The sequence below is a fragment of the Capsicum annuum genome, chromosome 4 (genome assembly GCF_002878395.1).
Source record: "Capsicum annuum cultivar UCD-10X-F1 chromosome 4, UCD10Xv1.1, whole genome shotgun sequence".
NCBI lineage: Eukaryota > Viridiplantae > Streptophyta > Magnoliopsida > Solanales > Solanaceae > Capsicum > Capsicum annuum.
The window spans coordinates 34241315-34258361 of record NC_061114.1 but is presented as its reverse complement, the minus strand read 5'-3'; the positions used below and the strand labels follow the sequence as shown (position 1 = coordinate 34258361).

Below are 17047 nucleotides of genomic sequence, written 5' to 3'. Positions count from 1 at the left end.
AAAATATTTTTTCTTTGATTTGAACCTTTTTTACTCGATTTAACTTGGGTTTTCAGCTCTAGGTTCCTAAAAATATGGGGAACACATTTTTGAAGTAAAATTATGATTTTACCCTTCTTTTTTAAAAACTCATTTCGGGGGTCTGTTTTGATCCCAAACTAAGAGTAATCAATATGAGTATCGTTGATTTTGTTTTGATGCGTAGATTTCATATTTGATATTTTTAGTGGAGTTCGGGATCGTTCGTGAAAATTAAGGTTGTGGATTTAAAGTGTAGCAGACCGATTTTGACATTCGAGGTAGGTTATGGCTTAACTCTTTCAGACTAAACTGGTAGTAAATGATGGTAAAATGTATATTAAGGGTGTAAACTAATCATGAAAAAAAATTGTTATCTATGTGTTGTGCCTATGTAGGGGCCAATATGTGATGTAATTGTTGAAATTGAGATATTATGTGATATGTGTGATCATAAGGGGTCGTATCTAATATTAATAGCCTTGAATACATGTGAATAATTGTATTGTATTTTTAAAATGCTTAATGTTGTATCATTGGTGTATTATGATTATATTCATACTTTTTTGGCATATGAGACGTGTGGAAACTCATGGATGAAATGAAAATAATGAGTGGATATTGACTCACGTGGTTGTGGAAATGTATCATAGTGGTTGGTTATGGAAATATATCATATGGTTGGTTGTGAAAATACTCATTGTGATTGATTGTGAAAATTACATCATCATATCATACTCATTCATGAAACATTGGTACCACCGTGACAACATCTGAGTAACACTGGCAATACCTCCCCGAGGGATATGCCGAAGAGGAGATATTGTAACACCTTATAATACTCTTTTCGAGGGATGTACTGAAAAGTAGATATGAGATATGTGGATTATATACGGGTTGACAAACCCTCCGTGGGTCTTACATTAGGAGGCTTGCCTCCATAAGTGTATATGAGGGTTGTGCAACAATTTCGGAGGTTGTACGATGAACCCATGCATCATCATCATCATGTACATTGCACTTGTCTTATTGTGTTTATGTTGTACTTGTATTGTCATATTGACTTGTCATCTATCTATTTGCTCTATATCTTGACTTATTAATGTCTAATTATTCTATCTTTCTTTATTTGTACTTGATGATCTTGATTATACGGGTGTGTTTGGTATGAAGGAAAATGTTTTCCATGGAAAATATTTTCCTAGAAAATATTTTCCATAGAAAACAAGTTGTTTTCTTACTTGTTTTCTTATGTTTGGTTGGTGGATGAAAAATATTTTTCGAAAAATATTTTCTAATATTTGGTTGGTGAATGAAAAAATATTTTTCAAAAAATACATTTTAGTGTTTAGCTAAAGTGTAAAAATACATTTTGGAATCTTTTTTAAAAAGATAAATTAAAAAAATTAAATCCTTTTTTGAAAAGGGGTTTGATAGGCGGGTGGGTGGGGGTGTCAGAATAGGTAGTAGGGGTGGGGTAAGAAAAAGTTTTGAATTTTTTTGTCAAAAAAAATTTTAAAAATTGGCCGGGGGGATGGGGGGAGGGGAGGGGTTAGTAGGAGCTGGGGATCAGGGTAGGGGAGTGAAGGGGAAGGGGGAAGAAAAAAATTGAAAATTTTTTTAAAAGTAAATTTAATTTTTATTTTTTTTTTTAGGTAAGGGGGAGGGGGAAGGGAGGGGAGAAGGGGTTGTTAAGGGGGGGGAGGGTAGGGGCGTGGGGTAAGAGAAAAGTTTGAATTTTTTAATAAAATGTAGATATTATTTTTGGAAGGGGGGCTGGTAGGGGTAAGGGTGGGGTGGGGGTAGGGGATGGAGTAAGAAAAAAAATTTAAATACTTTTTAAAACAATTGAATTTTGGGGTGGGGGTAGGGTAGGGGTGAGGGTGGGGGTGAGGTGAGTGTGAGGTAAGGGTGGTGTCGGGGTGATAGAGTATTGGGAGCGGGGGTGGGGGCGGGTTAGATGATTTTGAGAATTATATGAACATTTCAACTTTAAAGTGGGGTTAAAAGAGAGTTGGAAAATGTTTTCCTTACTTTTTGAAGGAAAGTCATTTTCCTTAGATTTAAGGAAAATAAGTTGGTTTGGAAAAAGATTTTCCAAAACATATAAGTCAACCTAACATAACAAAACTGGAAAATGTTTTCCTTCATACCAAACACACCCTACATGTTCCTCTTTTGTTTTACTTGTATGTGATATTGTGTATATTTGTATCCTTATATGGTGTGTTGTTGTATTATGTGTGAATATTGTAGAACTATTAGTATAAGCGATGTGGGCTACCATTGTGGGATATTTTTTTATTGCAGGTGACGTGCCCTTGATGTATATTTTGTATGTTTTATTTATTACTTTACTTGGTTGGCCTATGATACCTACTGAGTACAAGTGGACCATACTCATGCCTACTGCGCCCTTTCGGTGCAGATCCTAGCTCGAGTGCGCCTCAGTTTGCTTGAATCGGGCGATTATTGGAGCTTCCAAGGTAGCAATTGGACATTCGTACATTCGGAGTTCACATCTATCTTTCTATAATAATTATGTCTTTATTAGTATTCGCAGACAGATGTTGACCTTATGTGGATATTTCTGATGTATACGACTCATGATTTGTATTAGTGGTCCTTACACTATTGACACCTGATTTTGGGAATGTACGGTATTTGGATATGTTATTTCCGCATTGTTATAATTATTTGTATGGCTCGGCTTCATTCTAGAAGCCTTATCTTGGGATATTTCTCTTCTTTTTTTTTTTCTCTTTTTGTATCAGTTTGGATGATAGGCTTACTTGTCAAGGTACGTCGCGACAAGTGTTATCTTGACCCCCATTTTTTGTTCGCCACATAAATCTTTTGACCTTTGTGCATGGCCAACATGGTCGTTGGTCAGCCTTATGACAACGTTGACCAGGTTTATTCCCTTACTTCTATGTTTACTTTCCCTAAGCTTTACAAACCGAATTCACAGACCCCCTAATTTGCCTATAGTCTACGAATTTTCCTAATGATAAGATTATGAATGAAGATACATCGACAGTAAATACTATCATGAATAATGACGGTAAGATAAAGTATACAGATTTTGTGAAACATAAACCTATCATAAGTAAAACTCCTCAGGTAGAAATGGCAATCCCTATGAAATAACTTGCTTACGTAGAAGGTGTTCCTAGCGTCACCTAGACATAAGAAGAGGTTGAAAAGATGAACATTATTAAAAATCTCCAATATGCTATTATTGAGAAATTTTCTTGTGGGTGGCCAAATCTAGAAGAATTGAGAATTCAAATCCCAAAACAATGTAATATCAAAGGGGATTGCAAGATTGGACTTTTACGTAATAGACGTGTTGTTGAGATTGATTCACATGGAGGATTTTGTTAATATCTTATCAAAGAAGTGTATCATATATTAGCCAAAGATAGATACTCTTATCAAATCAGGCCACTTATTTACGATGCAAAATTCAAGCCTACAGAGGAAACATCGCAAAGAGTGGCCTAAATTTCGTTTTCAGATTTTGTGCTACAGTGAAGGTGCACGTGGACGGACTTGCTAAACTATATGAGGCAATTAAGATTGAGGTGGTTATTACTAAATCAAATGAAACAAGACTGCAAATAGTGAAAATTCAAAATGATTTTCTTTCAAAGTATTGTAAAACTTGCAAATTGCAAGTACATGAAGAAAAAAAGTGCAGAACACTGCATTCAGAGCTTAAAAGGGTGATTTATGAACATGACGAAGAGGATACTACAGATCAGTATGCTAAAAATGAATCTAATTCTAATGTGGTAAGAGGTAGAATATGTGTAATTCTAATGTGGTACGATGCAGAAGACGCCAAATAAGAACGCCTATTTGGCACCCTACCAACAGAAGATTCAAAAGAGACGTGCACAAGGTAGGATCTGGGTGCTGAAAGCAGTGAGGATCAAGAAGGGGAGGTGCATAATAATGAGATTAAAATGGCAACTGTAATGACTGAAAGTACCTTTGAAGTGCTAGCAACAATGGAATCTAATGATAACCCCAACAAGGGGTTGAACAACAAGGAGTTGCAATTGCAAAACAACATTGAGGTAAATTCATTCATGGTGATAGTAGCTTGGGAACCAATATTGGTGCTAATGTAGACGATGAATAAGTAAAAGAGATAATACCAGTCCCAAAGAGGAGGAGATAATGCACACATACGTGAAGCCATCAGATATTGATATAGAACCACACATAACTAATACAAGTAAGGGAAAGGAAACAAAATACAGTAACACAAACTTCAGCAACAAGGTGATAGCAGAAACAACACACTCTTCAAGTGAAGATGATACACAAGCCTAAGATAATCCTGCAAAATCAAAATAATGTGTTAGTTGGCTGTGAGGAACATGAGTGTACATCAAAGGAGTTGATAATACAAGTAGATAAGAAAGTATTTTGAAAAAGTTAGAAGAGGCTACATATCAAGAAGCTTTACCAGATGCAGTCATCAAGTTTGCTTGATGAGGTGTCATGTTATCTATCTTTAGCAAAAAATCATCCACAATTAGAGAATAAGAGGGAGAAAAACTTGTTAATATCTTCAGGAGAAGTGGTTACAAAGAACAGTCCAATAAAGAACCTACATAATCTGATTACGCACAATATTGTAGAAAATGAGTAGGTTGAGAAAGGTTAGGAATCAGAAATAGGTATAGAGGATAAGGAGGAAGAAAACAGTGACATCAATTTGCAAAATGCATACTAGATGAAGATGTTTTTATTCCATCAGTGAACGGGGACGACCCGGTTCATACCTACTCCGTAGGTGTCGGGGAGGGGGGGGACCACTCCGGGCCTGACTTACGCGCCCTCACCCCAGCTTCGCTGGAGGGGCGTTTCGAACCCCCGACCCTGGTACACCACGGTAAGCAAGCTTACCGCTGAGCCAAGGCCATCCCTCTATTCCATCAGTGAACAAAGATAGAAAATGCAAGAATCAAGGAGAAGGCAGTAGAAAACCAATAAGGGTTAGTGCAAGGAGGGTTGAAGGCAAGTAATAAGTAAAGTACAAAGCACTAATATAAAACATAAGGTCTGTTAGAACTCAAAATACTTTTCACAGAATTCAAATGCTAAAAAGACATCATAAATTTTATTTTATTGCATTAAAACATAAGGTCTGCATCGTAGGTGGTGGGTTTGGAGGTCTTTATACAGCACTGAGGTTAGAATCACTCGTTTGGCCTGATGACAAGAAACCACAGGTAAGTTTTATCTTTAAAGCTTGAATTCTGTTAAGAGTTTCAGATGGGACTTGGCCCCCCTTATGTACAACGCTTTAGTAAATATTACTCGCTGAGTATCAAGTAAAGTTCTAATTTAGAACTTTTAAAAGAAGAAGAAGCACTTATTAAATTTTTAGTTCTGGAATGATGTGATATTTCATGAGATTGCCATTGCATAGCCTCCTCTGGACTTTGGTCATTCTTTTATTTTAAAACTTTTCATGGCTCATCCCCAAATATGACTGGGTAAGATTACATTCAGTCTAGCTTGGGATCAAAACCACCATGTTCGTACCTTTGTTTTCGTTAGCCCCATACGACACTATTCACAAATTGTTATAAACTGGTTTATGTTTATTTCCTTCATCTCTGCCTCAATATAGGAGTCTTTCTGAGCTCTTATCTTACCGAAAAGTCTGTTTCCCCAGAAGATTCATTTTGATTGTGATCTAATTATAGTTTATACTTGTGAGTTTGCTTAAAACTCTCTTTTTTTGGTAACAAATGTAAATATTACCATTAACAATGAAAACAATACACCTAAAGAGCACCTAACCTCATGACCATCTTCTAGGAAGAGTATCATGAAAATTAGGCCTCCAACAACCTCACGTTACACAAGAACTTCCGAAGCAGGTTACTACATCTACTAGCCTTCTATGACATCCTCACTGTATCTAGCCTAACAACAAACTCCTATTTAATTTGTGCAGTTACTATGTCTGTATTTACACTGATTCCTGAAAATATCTTCCTATTCTAGCCTGTCAAACATGATAATACAGCTCCAAAGGCCTGCTATCACCTCCTTATGAAACTGTTTCCACCTTCCCCTTTAAATTCCTTCTAGCACATGGTTTGTATCTCCTTGTGGCCATTGCACTCCCGCCCATTGAGCCAATGCATCTCTAAATGCAGATTGGTTGTCTGCTACCAGATGGTTTATGGTTCCTCTTGGCAGAGGCGAAGCCAGGATTTCAACTAAGGGAGTTCAATATTCGAAGAAAACCTAGCCGAAGGGGGTTCAACACCTACTATAGATACATAAAATAATTTTAACCATGTATAAATGGTGTATTTTTTCGTCGAAGGGGAAACCCTAACAAGGCCTGGCTCCGCCCCTGCCTCTTAGTCTCATGCAAATCATCTTGCTTATACATTTATACAGAACATTGCAGCATGCAATAGGTCTTTATTGGCTAGCAAATTCTGGAGCAGTGATCTTTGGTATCAGGGCAATGTTAGTAGTGTTGAGTTGCTTAGTAACTTCCTATTCCTCTTATTCCTGAAGAATTCTGGTATTGCTTCTATGACATCCTGTCCTATTACCCCCAAGTAGCCTGTAAAAACCCACTACTAGAACCATCAGGGCTGGGCTCTTATTCTGTCAACTAGGTAGTAATGGCCCGTGCTAGTGTTGGAACATTTTTCTTAGCTAAACGGCATATATTTACATGTAGATATTATATGGTTGACAAGTGTTATATTGTTTACATCTATGACTACATTATTTATATCACATATCTACATGCTATACTATTTATATATCGGAAACTGGGCATTCATAGGGTCAGATTGCAGTTTCTTCTGAGCAAGTATCGATGCTTCCTTATCCTCCTCAGGCTCAGATACAATATTCCTGTAGTGTTGGGAGTTCAACTCTTTTAAACCCCGCTTCAACAAATTCAATCTTCTTGCCATATTTTATATCCCTCTAGCTGAACATTCCATATGGCCTGCACCTTTTCAGTGAATTTAGGATGTAGAGACAGAGCATTGCAATACTGAATAGTGCTCTTTGGCCTGTGAAACTGATTTTGCATAGTAAATTTTGCTGGGCAGTGATCACTTAGACCACCTTCTGGCAAGTAGAAAGCTCTACAAGAAGGCATGCAATTCAGCCAAATAATATTCATATACATCCAATTTATTTATGAGTAAATTCTTCTATCACCACTTCTGTTATTCGAGGTATACTTCTGCCCGTGTTGAGCCACTTCAACCTTTTTTCTTTTTATAAGGTAAATAATTTTATTAACATTTAGGGGGAAACCCCGTATACATGTACTTAAAGAAGAGAGCATGCACCAAAATATGGTTCTGAACAAAAGAGGTCCAATCCTCTATACAAATTGAGACCTCGCAAGTACACCAAAATATGTTATTTGCGGATGATGTAGTGCTGATTGATGAGACACGGGGTGTGTGTGAATGAGAAATTGGAGGTTTGGAGGCAAACTCTGGAATCTAAGGGGTTCAGGTTGAGTAGGTCCAAGACAGAGTATTTGGAATGCAAGTTTAGTGACTCGAGTCAGGAGGACGGTGTGGTGGTGAGGTTGGATTCTCAGGATGTTTGTAAGAAAGATAGTTTTAAGTATCTAGGGTCTATGATTCAGGGAAATGGCGAGATTGATGAAAATGTCTCTAAACGTATTGGAGCAGGTTGGATGAAGTGGAGGCTCGCCTCGGGAGTGTTGTGTGATAAGAAAGTGCCCCTTAAGATTAAAGGCAAATTCTACAGAGTAGCAGTCTGTCCAGCCATGTTGTATGGAGCGGAGTGTTGGCCAGTCAAGAACTCTCATATTCAAAGATTGAAGGTGGTGGAAATGAGAATGTTGCGTTGGATAAGTGGCCTTACTAGAGGGGATAAAGTTAGGAATGAGGTTCTCCGGGAGAAGGTGGGAGTGGCCTCGGTGGAGGACAAGATGCGAGAAGGAAGGTTGAGATGGTTTGGGCATATAATGAGGAGGGGCACGGATGCCCCAGTTCGGAGGTGTGAGAGGCTAGCTTTGGATGGCTTCAGGAGGAGTAGAGGTAGGCCAAAGAAATATTGGAGGGAGGTGATTAGGCATGAAATGAAGTTGCTTCAGATTACTGAGGACATGACCCTAGACAGGAAGGCGTGGAGGGCGCGGATTAGGGTAGACGGCTAGTGTGAGTGTGTAGGTTGTGGCTAGGTGTTAAGAGAGTTTGGGTGTGGTGGGTCTATTAGGTCTGTGAGTGCATGTTACTATTACATGGGTATCCGTTTTCTGTTCCCCTATTCCGTATTGTTCGTATTCCTCTTATTTCCTATTTCTCTGATACTTAGGGTTATTATTTCTTATCTCTTATCTCTGTTATTCTATACATCCAGTTTCATGTCTCATTACGACCTTGGTATATTATTCTCTATCTTGAGCCGAGGGTCTATCGGAAACAGCCTCTCTACTTCCTCGGAGGTAGTGGTATGGACTGAGTACATTTTACCCTCCCCAGACCTCACTTTGTGGGAATACACTGGGTCTGTTGTTGTTGTTGTTGCATTAATGGAATTTTTTCAAGTCACAAAACAAATTCAGAAGTTTAAAAAAAGACTGGGAATGCAGTAAGTGAACTTCAATATTAATGGGCAAATTTGAGTCTTTGTTCAAGACAATATTCAGGTTGGGGTAATTTTTGATTCCAAGCAACAACTTACTCTTCAATTAACGATGGTGGATGAGAAGAAGATGATGATTATTATGATCTATGCTAAATGTTCTACTTTAGAGAGGTTGAGTCTTTGGGATGATATTTATGCATTAGGGCGGTCTATTTCTATGCCTTGATTGGGGAGTGGTAACTTTAATGTAATCTTGAGAGCTGAGAAGAAAATTGGTGGTCTACCTATATATCCTCAAGAATATGAGAATTTTGCATTTTGTAATTCTTGTGATCTATTTGATATCAATTTTCTGGTATTCCTTTTACTTGATGGAATGGTAGAGCTAATGAAGAATGCATATTTAAGAGATTAGACAGAGTTGTTATTAATCAAGTTGTTATTGATTTGTATGGAAATGTTTTGTTGCAGCACTTGGCTAGAACTGAATTTGATTATTCCCCTTTACTATTTTCCTGTGGAGGGGAAATGCAACAATATTCTAAAACCTTTTAGGTTTTTATGATTTTGGACAGAGAAGGAGAATTTCAAAGATGTTATTAAAGAGAATTGGGTAAATACTGATGCTGGTGACATCTTCAGCAGGTTGAAGCAGAAATAAAAGAAAACTAAGCAAACATTGTCTAAGTAAAGTAAAGAAAATTTTGGTGACATCTTTAAGCAGCTGATTGTTAGAGAGGACATTGATAGAATAAAAGAGGATCTATTTGAGGAGAACCCGTATGCAATCAACAGGGCAGTACTGCAAAAGGCATAGACTGGGCTTAAACAATATATTCACTATGAGGAGGAGTTTTGAAAATAGAAAGCCAGTATTCAATGGTACACTGAAGGAGAGAAAAATGCTAAATTTTTTCACTGTCTTGTTAAAGGCATAAAAAAAAGATTGCAGCTAAAAAGAATTAAGAGATCTGATAACTCTTAGGCTGAAGGAGATGAGCAAATTGCAGAGGAGGTAGTATGCTTTTACAGGAACCAGTTCTCAGGCTTTTCGTATTCTGATGAGTTTTCTTTGTTGCAGCATATTTTATCCATGATTATTGAGGATGAGAATAACATGTTGAATGCTTTTCCTAATGAAGAAGAGGTCAGAAAAATAGTCACTGAGTTAAATGGTGGTAGTGCTTGTGGTCCTGATGGATTCGCAGGTCATTTTTATCAGATTTGTTGGGACATCATGGGTAAAGACATGTTGGGGGTTGTTCAAATTTTTTTGAGGGATCTACTTTACCAAAATTAATTACACATATTAATTTGATTTTATTACACAAAAAAGATGTTATTCAGACATTTTCAGATTTAAGACTAATTAGTTTGAGTAATTTCTTAAATAAAGTGATCTTTAGACTGCTGTATGACAGGCTGAAAGATCTTTGCCTAATATTAACACATAACCAATTTGACTTTGTGAAAAGAAGAAGCATCACTGAGAATGTGTTGTTAGCTCAGAAAATCATTACTGATATTGGGAAGAGAGAAAAGCCAGCTAATATGGTATTAATTTTGATATGACTAAGGTTTATGACACAGTAAAATGGGGTTTCTTAATCAAGGTACTGAAAAGATTGGCTTTGATGGACTTTTGATTGATCAAATCTAAAGACTTGTGGCTAATAATTGGTATTCTATCCTGATTGATGAAAAATTTCATAGATTCTTTCATTTTACAAGGGGTGTTAAATGGGGAGACCCTTTATCCCCAACATTATTCATTTTATCTGTTGAAATTCTATCTGCAGCTCTTAATAATTTGTTTTATAACAATGATTTTAAGGATTTTAGAATGCCTAAATAGAGTGACTATCTGAATCACTTGGCTTATGCTAATGATGCCGTAATCTTTGTAAATTTAGATAAAGTATCTTTACAGTTGCTTATGGAGGTATTGACAAAATATGAGCAGCAGTCGGGTCAAAAAATCAATAAGGGAAAGAGTTTTTTCTTTATGTTTAGCAAGGCTGCAAGATTTATTGTTCAAGAGGTGGAAATTGTTACTGATTTGAAAAAGGTAAGTTCCCTTTGATGTATTTGTAGCGCCCAATTAGGCATGCAAAGAAGAAGAAACAGCACTTTGCAGAGCTTCAGAAGAAGGTGCAAAATTAGTTACACACATGGAAGGGCAAATTATAGTCTTTTGAAGGTAAATCTGTTTTAGTTAATCATGCATTGCAAAGTATGCCCATCTATCTTTTATCTGCAACCATGCCTCCAAAATGTGTTTTTAAGGGTCTACAAAAGATTTTGCTAAATTTCTATACAATTTTAAATAAGAAAAAAGCGCAAATTATTGGGTATCATGGTTAAATATTTGTCTTCCTAAAGAGGAGTGTGACTTAGGATTCAGGTTTCTTTTTGATGTCTCCAAGGCTTTATTTACAAAGTTACAGTGGAATTTTAGGACTAACAAGTATTATGGGCTACTTTTTATGGAACAAGTATTGTAAGAAGTTTAGACCTAGGGGTTGAGTGGAAGGGAGACTCTCGGATCTAAAAACATATGATATTGGCTAGAGATTGCATTGATCAGGAGATCTGGTGGGAGCCTAGGTGTGGGCATTCTAGTCTCTGGTTTGACAACTAGACTCACTCAGGAGCTCTTCACTTATATCATTCTCTTAATCACTACTGTAATGAAGCTTTTGAAGATGTGAGTCATCAAGGTAATTGAAAAAATAAAGTGATGATAGACCTCTTGAATAAAGAGGTGTGTAATTATGTCAATCAAACAGTTGAACCTGTACATGAGATGGAAGAATGGGATAAGTCTTGGTGGATGCTCAGTTCCATAAAAAAAAATTATAAAAAATGCTTGGGAACTCTTGAGACAAAGAAGAGATTCTCAGGATATGATTTTGAACATTTGGGAAAAGGGCATTCCTTTCAAAGTATCCTTCCCCATATGGAGACTATGGAAAAATAGAATTCCTATTAATGAGGTTCTAGTAAAGATCAAGGTGGTTGATGATGTTACTTGTTGTTGCTGCCACAATAATATTGAGGAAACTTTTAATCACCTATTCATTGGGTGCCCTGACGCTAAAAGTTTATGAAACATATTTTCAGGAGATGTGGGAGTGCATGGACCATTTCTACAGATTAAAGACACCATTCTTAAATGGTGGAAGGCTGATTGTATATGTAAGTTGAGAACCTTTGCATAAAACAGTTTCAACTTTTATCATTTGGCAAGCCTGGAAAAGGAGAAACAAGATCAGAAATGGTGAAAAAATGTCTAAGCATGCTGAGATTATGGAGATTAACAAGAGTCTACAGATAATGGCTAAAGTCAGATACCCATGAATGCAGAAAGTTCAAAGTGTGTGGCTGTGAAGCTACTGGAGTAGTACACTCCAATTATTTCAAGGAAATTAGTGAGGGGGACGCTTTCCGAAAGGGAACACTATAAACGCAATTCAGATGGTGCTAGCAAAGGAAAACTCGATCCTAGTGATTGTGCATTTCGTTTTCGAAATAGTGAAGGTGAATTGATTTTCGCTGAATCAAGAAAAATTGAATAGTTCAAGTCTTAAAGCTGAGGTGGTTGTCATGAGATTGGGGTTGGAACATTATATAAATCATAATATGGTACCAGTAGAGTTGGCAACAGACTCACTCACCTTTAAGAAGATTATTGAAGGGACATGGGAAGTGCCTTGGTCAATAACTATGGAGATTAAACGGATTAAGTTCTTGATGACTAGTTACACAGTGATGATCATGCAAACTTTCAACACAGAAGGTTCCAAATAAAGCAAAAAAAAGCATTATTCAATTGGAGAGATACAGAATACCAAATTTAAAAGTGAAGAAATATCAAAGTCGAAGGTCAAACATGCATACATGGACAAATAACAGCACTACCAACAACAATCAAAGACAGAGACTAATATGCAATCAAGGGCAAACCCAACAAAAATTGCAAATTCGAAATTAACGCACGATATTAAGGAACGACAATCGATAACTGAGGATATACCATTTAGATCTTTATTCTTTTGCAGTAGTATTAGCGCTTGAGAGCTCATTCTGCAGCGGGAAAAAGGGACAATTTTAAAAATCCGTCAATGAGGCGTTCATTCTGAAAAAGGAAGCAGATTGTGATCTTTTTCTAAGATAATTATGGAAGTACCATTTATGAGCTGAAGAAGCCTTCAATGAGACTGAATTCATGGCATCAGTGAGAGCTTGTGATGCCTAAGTGAATATCGCTCAAGCTCAATAATTATGTAGTCTCCTGATAACTTGGAATATGGATAGTCTAGATCATGGTGGAGCTGATGACCCGAGCACCACCAGAGTTTGTTGAAGATTCAGCCATGAATCTAGAGGAGCTCGTTTGAGCTTCCTCACTTTTCCTTTTCTTGATGTAAATAATATTTAATGTTTGTGTCTGGTCTTTTCTTTTTCTTTTTTCTAGGATCAAATATTGGTTTTTGGCTATGTTTGGGCCTTAGCCATTCTGTATAGACTTGATTTTTTTATTTTTTTTTAACAAATAACATAAATACCAATCCTACATTTTCTCTCACTTTTTAAATTACTTTAATCTCTCTTCCTATTAATATACATAACATAGCTAATATATACATAACATTCTGTATATATATTGAGATTTTTATAATATATTTAAGAAGTCGAAATTTTTTATAATATTGAAACATAAGTTGTGTATTTGTAAATTGTGTATTTGTGTAATTTTTTATTTTTTTATGAATAAATGAGCATCTAACTCATATTTAATTAAAAATAAATTTAAAATAAAAATAGAAGTTAAGAGATAAATGAATATCAAAAGTGTAAAAATATTTAAAATGTAAAGGATTAAAAATGTATTTATTTTATACAAGCCAAGTCTTTAAAACTTTTCTTGTAGTAACAAAAAAACAAAGGGAAAAGGACACTTTGTAGCACTTTTTAAAATAAATAATCTAAGCTTGACATTTTGCAAAAAAGTGGCCAGTCGAATAAAGTATTTTCACTTTATAGTCATTTCTTAATTTGGGTCATTTTGACTCATGTAGTTCAGATACAATCCATATATAATACTGATACAGTTTTCGACTTGTGTCATTCGAACCTTTTAAAAATATTTTAGTTTTTTTTGCTATAAATTTTTTAACTGAAAAATATTCTGCTTTTTTTTATTGTTTAAAAATATTAATTAAATATAATTATATAAAAATGGTATAATGGTTATATAGAAATATATCTATATAAGTATATTAAATCTTTGACGTGCCCTTTGTTCGGGTAAAAAGATTAATTCTTCCATACAGTCATTAAGCTATTTGAAAATTCTTTTATATTTCAGTTGGTATTTTGGTTCGGTATTCCGACTAGCGCTTAATTCGATATTTGGAAGCTAGTCTGACAGGCGCCGCGGCTTACCCGCGCCTGACAAGATCCTGCTTTTTGGTATCAGAGTCTGGTTATTTTATAGTAATCGAGTAATAGATGTGAAATATTCAGCATAGGTATGAAGTTTTATAATTGATGGATATGGGAGAAGTTAATACGAAAAGTACTAAACTTGAAGAGGTAGATTTACTTCAAAATATGGATTTATTAAATAAATGGACTATTCCAAAAGTAGATATTAAAACCATTTATGAATATGACTTTCTTGATAAATTTAAATATAAGCAGATAATAAAAACTACTGAACAATCTATTGTTTTAAATGCTGACAAACAAACCATAAAATTACTGAATAAAAAAGATATTGATACGTTTAAAAATCAGTATAATTTTATGCATAGTGGTTTAGTGTGAATTGCTTTTAAACCTTTAACCTTGAAAGGTCTTCCAAAAATATTTCTAGTTGCATTACGTGATGCTAAAAATTTAAATTTCAGACAATCTCTGATGGGATCTATAGAATCCACTCTTACTTATGACCCTGTATATTTTAACGCTCAGCCAAACTTACAACTATTTTTGACTGATATGAATATTCTTGATGCTTTAACTTTAAATATGAAAACTCATGACTATAATTATGTGTCTGGATCTGAACTTATATGTTTGTCTTATCGTAGTTATTATCATTTATTATCTATTTTAAATCCTCGATGTAAATTGATCGAAGATGCTTCTAATTATATTATGCTTATCGAAACCAATTTTGCAAGATCCAAGGTCATTACGAGGAGACCTATTAGATGGGATAAGATTAATTTTCCAAAAATATGAATTTTAAATTCAGTCATTTCTCCAAAATAACTTGCGGAGGATGTGACAAATTCTGAGTTAACTCGTGTAACTCAAAATACAGATGGAAGAATTTGTCTCCAATTTGACGATAATTCTACCGTTTATAATCGAAATTTCTTTTTTATACCTAGAATGTTACCTGTTATGCATCATATCTCTCCAGTTGAACTAGTATATGGTCCGGCTAGAAGTCGTGTTGCATCTTTACATACTTTAAATTCTACAGATTCGCATATTCCATTCAAAAATATTAAAAAATTAAAATCAATCCTAAAATAAATATAGTTCAAGATAATGACAATATCCCAGATAGAGATAATCCCACTCCCTCCGAAATGGAGTTTGATGTTAATTCTTATCAAATCATGATACAACCACCATTAAATAAATCAATTGGGAATTGAGTCTTCAAAGACTTTAGAACAAATCTTTAGAAACCAAGTATGTTTATATTTAATATTGTTATAATATAATATCTGTGTAAAGGCTTTTATATAGTCCCAATAAGTGAAGGCAATTCTTGATCCTTTCATTGTCATGGCTTTTTCTGTCATGGAGGTGGTTCCCCAGTCTTCTATCGAGATGAGTTTTTTAATAACCATTTTGGAATATCCATGAACATCTGGAGTCGTTTTACCCATTTGGTGGTGTTACCATAAAAGCATCATCGTAATCACAAACATGACTATTACAATCAGTGCAAGCATTAGCATTAGCTTTCTCATGATTCTCATTGTCAGTTGAATCAGGTAATTCAACATCATTTTCAGATTCAGATTCATAATCAAATTCAGAACCTGAAGTATATAACAAACCATAGACCTTATCATGAATCTCATCAGAAAGTCCTAAGGGCTTGAGTTTTTGAAGTTTACAATTTGGAGTAATGTGACCAAATTGACCACAATTGTAACACTTAATTTTTTATAAGTCTCTCTTAGATCTATTTTTCGTAAATCTAGTAGACTTATGATGGGTTTTTCTAACTTCACGCGCTTCTTTGGATTTATGTCTAGATCTTCTTTTTCTATAGGGTTTATCTGGATCATTGAATTTTATATGTCTATGACCTCTTTTTCTAGAGGTAGAAGCCGAGATTTTCATACCAAATTGTCCAAAGAAATCACCTAATTGGGATCTTTCTTTAAACCTATCAAACTTAATTTGTCTAGACAATTTTAATTCATTACAAATTTTTAGACCTTCTTCGGTACAAGCTGCTATAAGCTGGCCATAAGTGAAATCCGTCCAGGAAATGGCACCATATTGCCCTTTGATTGATTTTTTAACCCTTTCTGCAAAAAAAGGTGGAAGTCCATCTATGAATCTAGCCTTTTAATGTTCAAACCTAGATTCGGGTAGATCCATAACTCTACTAATGAAAGTATCCTTGTACCATTTGAATTCTCCTAAATGTTTACACATAAATCCATTTAAGAGGGTACGAGTATTTTCATGTTGGTTGGTAAATCTACCTCTAAATTGTTGAATAATAGTGAGCATAAGGGTATATACAACATCTTCTCTACCTTCTGGTAATTCTCTACCTAGGTTATCAATACTTGGCAACATATTTTTGGCTTCAAAAATTTTATTTCTTTCTTTGTTAGAAAGAAAACTGTTCCACCAGCCACGAAGTTGGCCAGTAAAACTTGCAACAATCATTTTGCATATAGTAGCATCTGTTCGAACGGGGTTACTCTCAGTATCTTTAGGACTAGAGACTTTTGCAATAGTAGAATATATTAGCATGCGATTGACTAATATAGATAATTGTCTTTCATATAATCCATCCAAGTTTCATTCATATATATGATCTCCACTATATGACGTATTTGTCAATGACCACTCTCTTTCCTCTATCAGAATATCTTAAGGAGTTGGTCGTGGATAATAGGCAGTTTACGTACGGGGAATATCAGCATATTTTTTTTTCGATTGTTTTTTTACCAATTCTTTAAATTTATTTAACTCTGAGTGAATTTTCGCTCCCATGTTCGAAATTGGAGTGGACTTTATATCATCAAAATTATTAGATAGAGATTCAATAGCATCAGCAAAATTATTGGACAGATCCATGAGTTTTATATTTAAACTAGCAAATTTCTTTTCAAGTAATTTT

At 35.2% G+C, this 17047-nt stretch overlaps 1 long non-coding RNA gene across 1 annotated transcript; it reads right to left on the bottom strand.

Moving 5' to 3' along the window:
* Positions 1-4142: 4142 nt before the first annotated feature.
* LOC107868053 lies at positions 4143-13131 on the bottom strand. The gene is made up of 3 exons (XR_001673615.2): positions 12842-13131; positions 12689-12738; positions 4143-4369 (listed from the first exon to the last, which is right to left on the bottom strand). It is a non-coding gene; the product is annotated as an uncharacterized LOC107868053 (long non-coding RNA).
* Between the last annotated feature and the right edge of the window lie 3916 nt (positions 13132-17047).